Source organism: Peromyscus eremicus, chromosome 10 (genome assembly GCF_949786415.1).
Source record: "Peromyscus eremicus chromosome 10, PerEre_H2_v1, whole genome shotgun sequence".
In the NCBI taxonomy this organism is placed as follows: Eukaryota; Metazoa; Chordata; class Mammalia; order Rodentia; family Cricetidae; genus Peromyscus; species Peromyscus eremicus.
The window spans coordinates 89815330-89826495 of record NC_081426.1 but is presented as its reverse complement, the minus strand read 5'-3'; the positions used below and the strand labels follow the sequence as shown (position 1 = coordinate 89826495).

Below are 11166 nucleotides of genomic sequence, written 5' to 3'. Positions count from 1 at the left end.
AACCCTTGCAGGCTGCAGATCTCAAGAACAATCTCCTGAAATGATTTCTAGTTTCAGGATGCTGAATATTTGTCAGATGTTACAGGATGCTTTTTAGTGGAATGAATGTGGGATCAGAGGCCAGTGGAGGTTCTCTCTTCTGCCCTCCAAACAGCTTCAGCGCTGGACACTCTCCGGGACAGGGTTACAAGGACACTGAGGAGGAGGCAGGCAACGTCAGTCAGTGTGCAGCCAAGTCAGGGCCTGGGGATGTTAGGGGTGGATCCCAAGGCCCTGCTCACAGCAGCTGGCTCTCCACCGCTGAGTTACTTCCTTTTTTAAAATGCAAAATTAATATAATCAATATGCCCATTACTCGTATTTTAGAACTTTCTTGGTTTCATTAGATACAACTTAATTCTCATTGATTGGACGAGGCACATCTCTACAACTCACTCTAGGGCTGCCATGTAGAACACACAGCTTCCTACCACCTCCCCAAACTGAAGAGTGTACTACCAACTTGCCTGACCACGAAGCAGCAGGTTCCGTTTCTAAGGTCTGTGTGTTCAGACTGTCTAAGTTGGTTCTTGGCCCACTGCTGTTCAGCTCCAGCTCATGAGGCCACCTGGACAGCCTGGTGGAGGTGAGCTCCAAGGCACACTGCTCCAACTGCGCTGAGTGAGAACTGCAAGGTAGACCTGGCTGCGAGAGGGATCCCCTCTGGCTTTTCTGCTGGTTCTGCTTTGGGGTCCAGGCCTGCTCCTTTGCTGTTCCCATGGACTCTTGTGGAGCACTACACCCCACCTTGCAATCTGTACACTGTAACCAAGTTCCATGTTGCATGAAAATGGGGTGCCTTTGGTCCTTGCATTTTGTGGCAAAACTGAATTAAATGGTGTAACACGTGCCATGTTTACAGTAATGCCTGGCAAAGAGTACTTGCACACTGATTGGTAGTCCCATGGCTTTGCCATTGTTGGTAATAACGCCATATTTCAATGGTGGCAATGACCATGGAAATGGTGATACTAATCCGCTTCAGCTCCTAAGCAGGACTTCCGAATTCTGAAGCATCTTACTCCTGAGTACAGTGGAGGAGCTGGCATTTAATTTTGGCACTCCACAGACACAAGAGTCAGTTTGAAGATGGGCTACTATGTGCCCCCCCCACCCCCACATTCATTTTATAGGGTAGCAATAAACATGGCTGTATCTCATTAAATTTAATGAGCCTTCATAAAATAACTATCACATTCTGAAGGTAATGAAAAAATAGCTTTGATGGTTAGTAAATAAACTGCCAAGGGCAGTCTCGTCACATTCTAGGGCTACAATTAGGTGCAGAGGACACAGGAAGGGGCTGTGTAAGTGTGTGTGTGTGTGTGTGTGTGTGTGTGTGTGTGTGTGTGTGTGTGAAAGGCAAGAAGCCAGGGCATGGCTAGTTTCAATGTGTATGAAAGCCCATGATGCAATACTCCTCATTTTGGCCAGGGCTTTCCTTATTACACCGTGGTTGTGAGATGTTATTAAATTGATTGGCTTAAAACTTCCCAAAGAATTTTACATATATCACATCACTTATATTGAATTTGAAAACTATTGTACTAGGTTAGACTAAATAATTTATCTTATAAACATAGAGGTAGAGCAGATTGAACAGAGTATGCAAATTTATGTAAATAGCTCTACAAATTCAAACTCTTCTGATCCAAGAGCTTGGTACTTTATAAACAGGGTGGGAACATTGTAAATCAGGAGTTATTAGCTTGTGGTCTACCACCTAGCAGGGTCTTGAATTTTTGTGTAAAATGGCATGAATGTGTTTTTCTAGAGAGACTTCCTAGCATCCAATAGATTCTTAAAAGCAATTCACTACTAAAAGAGTCTGGGAAATGCTGCACAAAACATGTAGTCTAGAGCTGGTCAAATTAAATAAATAGCAGGTATGGCTGTTTGTCACAAAGTTTTACTGTACTAGAATAAAAAATGTTAGTTATTTTATGATCTGGTTAAAATTAAGTTTTTGGCAATTTTTGTGTTCGTGCTGTGTATGTTTTATGCATCTAAATTTTTCTTTTTTGACATTAAGGTTTTTTTTTAGCATACGGAATAACGGCACCATGATATTTCATATGTGCATCCTGTGCCTTGCACATTTCTCCTCCCTCTACTGCCTTCTCTCTTCCTCTTTCTGGCCCCAGTCTTCTGCTGTCTACCCCTAAACTCCTTCCTACTTCTTCTGCTTTTACACACACACATACAGATTGTCTGCTTTTACACACACACATACAGAATTCACCGTAAGAAAGAGACACACATTTCGTGTCACATACACACATGTTCACATTTAAATCTAAACTACGCATATGGAAGAAAAAGTTGTGTTTATCTTTCTTGGCCTAACTTATTTCATTTAACTTGATGGCCCCCCTCCCAGCTATCCATTTTTCTGCACATACCATGGCTTCATTCTTTTTTGTGGTGGCATAAAATCCCATTGAGACATGTGCCCCACGTGTCTTAACCCGTTCATTTGTTGATGGGCATCTAGGCTGGTTCCTCATCTTGGCTGCTGTGAACGTTGCAGCAATAAACATGGATGTGCAGTTACCTCTGGCTTAGATCCCTTCAGGTACAAACCCAGGACTTACACGTGAACTTTTCTATGTCCTTCCTCCTCACATCAGTTTTTTTCACTCTCAGGATTTTTTTAAAGATTAATTTTATTTATATCCTTGTGCATGTATGTGTGTATGCACATATATGCGTTAGATCGCCTGGAACTGGAGTTATAAGGGTTGTGAGCCACCACACTTGGGGGACAGGAACTGACCTCAGGTTGTCTGCTATGTCGCAAGCACTCTTAACTGCTGAGCCATCTCTCTGGCCCCACTCTCCGCTGTTTTGGAAGCCACCACTTCCAGTCTGTATGTTTTGCAGGGCTGGATATTCAATCCTGGGTCTTGTATGAGCCGTCTAACCACTCTACCAACGAGCTAAATCCCCACCTTTTTTTTTCCCCCTTAAAGACATGATCTGTCTATGTAGCCCAGGGTGATCTATGTATTCAGACGTGTGTATGCCACAATGGCAGGAATTAGTCTCTATTTCTTTTTTCTTTCTTTCTTTTTTTGTTTTTCAAGACAGGGTTTCTCTGTGTAGCTTTGCGCCTTTCCTGGAACTCGCTTTGGAGACCAGGCTGGCCTTGAACTCACAGAGATCCGCCTGCTTCTGCCTCCGAAGTGCTCTATTTCTTAAAGACATTTTTGACACCAACCCATTGAGAACTTTGGTCAAATGTGGTGTGTCTGAAAATAGATTAAATAGGAATAAAGAAAAATGAATATACAAGTGTTTTTTTTTTTTTTTTGATCAGTTTCCCCTACTGTCTTTTAAATACATTATGGACTTCCCAAATTAATTCAATAGCAACTTAAGGAATTCAGATGGGCAAATGCAGCAGGAGGGCCTGTATCCCCAGAAACCCCCAAGATATGCGGAGCAGAGCAGCAGCTCTGTTAATGACGGGGTCTCCAATGGCAAGTCAAAGTCACCAGAGAAGTTTAGAGCTGGATGGGACCTTTGACATGGCTGCAGCACTTTACCAAACTAAAAGAGAAGACGTTGAACTAGAGCTCAAGCCTCCTAAGTCTCACCTTGTTTATGACACTGTACCCCCAAGGCCACTAGGCAAGTGTTTGTGATAAAAGTAAGCATAGAGCCGGGCAGTGGTGGTGCACATCTTTAATCCCAGCACTTGGGAGGTAGAGCCAGGCAGATCTCTGTGAATTCGAGGCCAGCCTAGTCTACAGAGCGAGACCCAGGACAGGCACCAAAACTACACAGGGAAACCCTGTCTCGAAACCCCCCACCCCCCAAAAAGTAAGCATTGAACTCATTCAGCATAATGTTCAATTTGGCTGTTTGCTTTCTCTATTGATCTATCTATCTATCTATCTATCTATCTATCTATCTATCTATCTATCATCTATTTATCTATCATTTATTATATCTATATCTCTTTTCTATCTATATCTATATCTACCATCTATCATATCTAGCTATATGTATGTATGTGTGTATCTATCTATCATCTATCATCTACCCACCTATCATCTATGTACCTTTATAATTTATGAGGCAATGTATGTATGTATGTATGTATGTATGTATGTATGTATGTATCATCTACCTACCTATCATCCATCCAATATCTGTCATCATCTATTCTGGCTGGTCTTATGTTAACTTGACACCCAAACTAGAGTTATCTGAAAGGAGAGAAAAGCCTCCATGAGATCAGGCTGTAAGGCACTTTCTTAATTACTTATTGATAAAGGTGGATACCATGTGGATGGTGCCATCCCTTAGCTGGTGGTCAGGAGATCTATAAAAATGCAGGCTGAGCAAGCCATGTGGAGCAAGTTAGTAAGCAGCACCCATCAATGGCCTCTGCATCAGCTCCTGACTCTAGGTTCCTGCGCTGTTTGAGTTCCTGTCCTGACTTCCTTTAATGATGATCAGTGCTGTGGAAGTGTAAGCCAAATAAACTCTTTCCTCCTCAACTTGCTTATTGGTCATGGCGTTTCACTGCAGCAGTAGAAATCCTAACTAATCCATCATCTACCCACCTCTCATCCACCTATCCAATTTCAGCCTTATAAATATAAACATACAAATGAAATTATATAAAGTCCTGTTTGATATAGTTAGGATGAATTGTTTCCTTTTCTTAGATGCCAACGAATTTATTTTTGGGATTATTATTTTATGTGTATGGCTGTTTCACCTGTATGTGTGTCTGTGCAGCATGTGTCTACCTGGTGCCCATAGAGGCCAGAAGAGAACACTTCATCCCCTGGTGTTGGAATTACAGCTGCTTGTGAGCTGCCATGTGGGTGCTGGGACTTGAACCCAAGTCCTCTGGAAGAGCAGCTAGTGTTTTTTTTTTTTTTTTAACCGCTGGGATATCTCTCCAGTCCTATAAACAACTTTTATAATAAGCAAAATCTTCTTAATTTAGTATTACCAAAGTATTCTCAAAATGAAGATATTTGTAGTCAGTCACATTATGGGAGTCAGAGTTTTACTACACTTGGTAAAAGTAGCTTTTATTGTGTTAAAAACCATAAACTTACTGGACAAGGGGAGGAATAGAGGGTCTTTCTCCTTCTCCCCCTTCTCTTCTCTCTGCCCTCTTATTTGATAGTCTCATCATTTGGGGATACTTATCCTCTTAAATGAACATTTGCCCAGCCTGGTACCAATAAGTGAATGATATTATTTGAGATAACACATAGCAAAGTTTTTATTACTTACATATCTCTTAATAACCATTGGCTTATTACTATTTGGAAACATGCCTTTTATTTTGATTAAGCAACTTAAAAAAAGACATAGTGTCTTTTCTTGTGCTGTGCCTATGAAACATGGTGAGGAATCCAGCTGAAGTCGCTCAGTGCATGGAGCCAGCAGCATCCTCTCAGTGCACGGAACCAGCAGTATCCTTTGAGTGCATGGAGCCAGCAGCATCCTCTCAGTGCATGGAGCCAGCAGCATCCTCTTTGTGCATGGAGCCAGCAGCATCCTCTCTGTGCATGGAACCAGCAGTATCCTTTGAGTGTATGGAGCCAGCAGCATCCTCTCAGTGCATGGAGCCAGCAGCATCCTCTCAGTGCATGGAACCAGCAGCATCCTCTTTGTGCATGGAGCCAGCAGCATCCTCTCAGTGCATGGAGCCAGCAGTATCCTTTGAGTGCATGGAGCCAGCAGCATCCTCTCAGTGCATGGAGCCAGCAGCATTCTCTCCATGCATGGAGCCAGCAGCATCCTCTCCTTAAGAAGCAGAGATTTTAAATTTTTGAGCCTATGGATTTATACTCCCTATATGCTCCCCTTCACTTCTTATAACTCTGAATGAAAGCCTCCGCTTGGCAGCTGGAGTCGAAGCACGGTTGTGATTACAGGTGACAGTGGGCACAGCTGGAAAGGGCCTAATTAGGCACACTGGATCCCGTTTGGAGAGCCGACCCTGTCTCTGCGTTGTGGCTGGGTCTACTTAAACTAGTCATGGAAGGACTGAAGTCCCCTATCTCTTGTTCTCTGAACAGCACTCTACCTGTTGAGCGGCTCCTTCCTTGAAACAACTCATGTGCGAACGTCCAACTGTTCTCAGCCCACTGGACAGACCCTGAGTACCAGGACGTAATCTGACCACCACATTAGTAATTGGATGATGAAAAGAAAAAGCCCCCCCCCCCCCCCCGCCCTCAAGTTTTGGTTTCTGAATCCTAATGATTCAAAAAGGGCTACATACGTGTGAGGATTACTGCTTTGCTTTAGCATTTCTAGTTCCATTAAAAAAAAAAATCAGTTTTCTATCTTTGTAGTAGGCACAGATTTGAGCCCATTCACAAATTAACACTCACCCTAGCACCAGTAAACAGATACATATGAAACAAAGACAGAGCACAACAGCAAAGTATGTGTGTGCTGCAAACTATTAGTTACGTATAAAATAATTATTATTTTATTGTAGCACGGTTGTAATTTTTGTTGTATTATAAATATCCCAGATCCATTTTTTTCTACTACCGCAGCACTTTCTGAAGACACGGAAGCCCATAGTGTTATTACTCCCTAATCTAGTTGAGGTGATGAAATAGAGCCAAAACTCTCATTGCAATTTCATTAACATATTCATGAGTCGCACTTTTGCAGTGTTGCAGAAACAACACAAATTGGTTTGTGGATTGTGAACTCCCCTTCTTCTCCCCTCCAGAAGCGCAGGCTGCAGATGAGCAAATCAAGTTGGCCCACAAACTTCAAAGCACTAAATTGCACAAGTTTTCTGCTTTGCCCTTTATTTCCATATTTTATGATTCTTTTATTGAATTCCACGTGAGTGGACATACCATCCAATGCAAGAGCAAGAACTGGAGCTTGAAAGGCCCAGAAAAAGGAAAGTTCTGGAAAAGTCAGACTAAATTATCCTGCCGGCAGGAGAAAACATCTTCCTTCCTTCCTTCCTTCCTTCCTTCCTTCCTTCCTTCCTTGCTTCCTTCCTTCCTTCCCTTTCTTCCTTTCTTCCTCCTCTCCTCCCCTTGCTTCCTCTTTCCCTTCTTCCTTTCCTATCTTTCTTCCCTTCATCTTTTCTGTCCCTTCCTTTCCTGCTTGAATGGGTTTTAAATGTGGCACGCATGCGTGTGAGGAGTCCTCTCCTGTATGTGGGTTCTGGGAATCACACTCAGGCGGTTTGGTTTGCTCAGCAAGTGCCTACATCCTCTGAACCACCCCGGAAGTCCAAGAGAGCTCTTGGAGACCAGGCTGTAGTGCACCACGCCAGGTTCCTGTTCCTCTTTCATTTCCCAGCCTTCCCTGCACCGGACACCACTATGGTCCTAAGGTCGAGCCAAGGCAAAGTGGATGCTGACGACAGCACACGTTACACCTCCATCTGAGCCACAAACACTGCCAGAACACTCCCCTTCCAACTGCAGCGGCTGGCTGGATGTCGAACATTTGGGGATAACTTTGACACCCAGCAGCTGAAGATGCTCAAACTCCATCATCCTGCCCCCTGAATGGCCCCATGGAATTCCTACCCCCTCCCCCTTCTCTCTGAAATTAAAGCAAAGAATAAACTTTGTGATTATTTACTGAGATTTCAGGTTTTAGTTTTGAAAACATCTGGTGTCGTGTACTTAATACAGTGGTATTTTCAAAAATGATTTATTTAAATTATGTGTAGGTAAGTGTGAGTCTCTGTGTGGATGTGTGCGGGCGCATCCAAGTGTGTGTGTGGAGGCAGGCACAGGATTCCCTGGAACTGGAGGTCCAGGAAGTTGTGAGCCGTCTGTCATGTGTGCTAGAGATGGAGCAGGGGTCCTCTGAAAGGGTAGACTATGCGCCTAACTGCTGAGCCATCTTTCTAGCTCCTTCAGTGGTATTTTTATTATATAGATTTCACGTTCGGAAACTCGATAGCTATGATTGAAAGTTTTATTTGACATGAGGACTGGACCCATGCTTCCCCTCTGCTGTCTCTTCCTTGGCTGTGTTTCTGTGTTGAGCTCCACTCCACCTCGCTTCTATGAGTCACATACCGAAGGGAGCATTATGTAACTAAATAAACCCCGTTCTTCAATCTCTCACAGCAAATTGAGCATTCGGGAAAATGTTTTGGAGCATGTTGAAGCCACTAATGCTAGTGACCATTAACGTCTACCATTTCATTAGAAAACCAGAAAAGTCACCGTTGCTTAGCACACAACACATCTCAGAAGCCAAACACTGGGAATGGGAATAATTTCTACAGCTTGTGTGGCACTTTTGGCTTTTCTAGTTACTCTTGCCTGCACGAAAGTGTGCAGCCTCATGGATGTTTTCTCAGTGCTTTGAAAGTTTTTGACAGATTTTTTTGAAGTTGAAGCCCATGGTTTAAAAGGAAAAAAAAAGCTGTATTGTATCACAGGAAAAAAAAATCACTGTTAGCACATTGAAAAATTCATCTTCTCCTAACCTTAGAAGGCAGCTAAGGAAAGTCCTCCAAGGTGACCATCTCTTTAATGCTATACCGTTTTTGATTTATATATTACATTGCTATGTACTTAAAAAAATGATGCTACCAAGCTTTGTGTTGGGGACTGATGGGGGATGATGAGGCACACTGAAAAACTGTTACTGGGAATACAAATAGACACTATGTAAAAGTTGGTGTAGAAGCACAGAGGAAAGCTCAGTCTGGGACTTTCTAGCTTATTTGGAAGACTTATCACAGGTGAGTCAGGATGAAGTTTAAATATTGTAATGTTTCCCTATCACCACTTCCCTCTGGCCAAGAAAGACCTCATTATATTTAGAGTTTAGAGCTATTCTAAGCAGGCCAGTCAAGAATGACGTAGCTCATGTTTTTATACATTTGAATTATAAATGCTTCATTTAATTGTTCCATGGAAAGATTGGCATAGACACGCATTGTTCACATGATATAATGCAACGTAATTGATTTGATTAGAGCTGATTTTCTTGGCTGCCAATCTCTTTATACTGGAAAAAGATGGAAGAATACCCTCAGAAGCTTTTCACAATTTCATCGACAGCTGCAGAGTACACTCCCTTTGCTTTCTTTCGAGCCTCAATTGATTGCTCAGTTTAAGTATGGAAATGCTGCTTGTCCAAGACTCCTTGACACATGAATTCTGTAACAAAATATCAGCACACCCACTGCTTGGATTCCTAGTTCATTTCTTGTCCAATTCCTAGTTCATTTTTTTGTCCAGGTTTGCTCAGTGCTGCTGGGCATCCACACAGTGGTTTTCTTTAAACCAGAGGGTCTGTTAAGGTTTTAATTCTCTTTTCTTGGGCAGAAAAAAGTAGACGAGTCCTATATTACTTGACAAAAATAATGCTATTGAAACCATGGCGTGGAAGAGTGGGGTTCACAGAGCCACAGCTACTGCTCTCTTTGAGATCAGCAAGGCAGTGACCTCAGAGCCTTCAAGGAATAATGTGGAGGGGTGTGATGTGAGAACTCAGGGTGATTCATTAGTAAACGTTCACATCCTCTTGGAGAAAGTTGCCTTAAAGGGGAAGAAATTCTTTTAGTTGACTGTTCCATCAGTAGTGAGCTGAATTAAAATGGAGAGGAAAGACATGCTTAGCTTTCATTTTTAAAATAGCATGAGAAATTATGAAAATATGATAAAAACAAAGGAATCAATTTCTTCTTTTGCTTTTATCATTTTTTTAATTTTGAGAATATCTGATGTTAATTATGAGTGATTTCATGTTACAATCACTGTAAAATGTTAGTATACCACCTAGTAGACCCCTTTCTCCCATATTTAACACATATTAAAAAATAAATATCTTGGATGTACTATTACTGATCGTAAATAACTACACTGTTCCAGACCTCCAAGCCATGAGTGTGTATAATGAGTAGGCATTGTAATAAGCCACCAAGTTTAGGGAACTTTTGCTATACAGCATCAGAACCCTAACACTGACTGAGATCCAACTAAAGTTCCAGTCTCTGAGAACGTAAGAGATATTTTCATGATAATGTGTCACTACAAGTACCAATTTTCCTACCTTCAGATTCCTCATCTATATTAGCTTCAGGGAGACAAAAGTCCAAACAAATGAACTTCAAAATTATAGACATATAATGTATTTCATTGTTTAAGTATACTTGCTGAGCACTATCCTCTGTCAATTACTGTTCTCACAATGGAGGATATACCTGTGAACACAGAAGACAAAAATATAGGTGGTCAACTTCTTTAAAGGGGGGACAAGAGAATTATTAAGCATAATAATAATAAACAGAAGCACATAGTCACATGTGTTACAAAGAATTTTCTGCATATACTCTAAAATTTTTTTTTTTTAAATTTATTTTTAAGTTTATTTTTTTTCACATACTCAGCTCTCTCCTCAACCCCTCACTTTTTTTATACAGTGTTCTGTTTGCACATATCCCTGCAAGCCAGAAGAGGGCACCAGATCTCATTACAGATGGTTGTGAGCCACCATGTGGTTGCTGGGAATTGAACTCAGGACCTTTGGAAGAGCAAGCAGTGCTCTTAACCTCTGAGCCATCTCTCCAGCCCCTACTCTAAAATTTTAATTAATATATTGATTGTACACATTAATGAAATTTAGAGTATATTTACATATATGCACAGAGTTCTTATTCTGTTTCTCATTGAAACTGTAACTTTTGCTATAAGACATATATTTCTGTTGTTCTCTCTCTGTCTTTTAAAATGAGTATGCTGGGCAGTGGTGGCGCATGCCTTTAATCCCAGCAGCCAGGAGGCAGAGGAAGTTGGATCTCTGTGAGTTCGGAGCTAGCCTGGTCTACAGAGTGAGTTCCAGGACAGCCAGGGCTACACAGAGAAACCCTGTCTCTAAAAACCAAAAACAAAAAATCAAACCAAACAGTAGCTAGAGTTTTCCTGCCTGGCCCACGGTCAGGACAAATCTCTCTCACCTGTCAGTCCCACAGCCTCTCAGACCCAACCAAGTAAACACAGAGACTTATATTGGTTACAAACTGTATGGCCGTGGCAGGCTTCTTGCTAACTGTTCTTATAGCTTAAATTAATCCATTTCTATAAATCTATACCTTGCCACATGGCTCGTGGCTTACCGGCATCTTCACATGCTGTTTGTCAT

At 41.8% G+C, this 11166-nt stretch overlaps 1 long non-coding RNA gene across 1 annotated transcript; it reads right to left on the bottom strand.

Moving 5' to 3' along the window:
• Positions 1-8901: 8901 nt before the first annotated feature.
• On the bottom strand, positions 8902-10229 carry LOC131920819 (uncharacterized). The gene is made up of 2 exons (XR_009381777.1): positions 10078-10229; positions 8902-9611 (listed from the first exon to the last, which is right to left on the bottom strand). It is a non-coding gene; the product is annotated as an uncharacterized LOC131920819 (long non-coding RNA).
• Between the last annotated feature and the right edge of the window lie 937 nt (positions 10230-11166).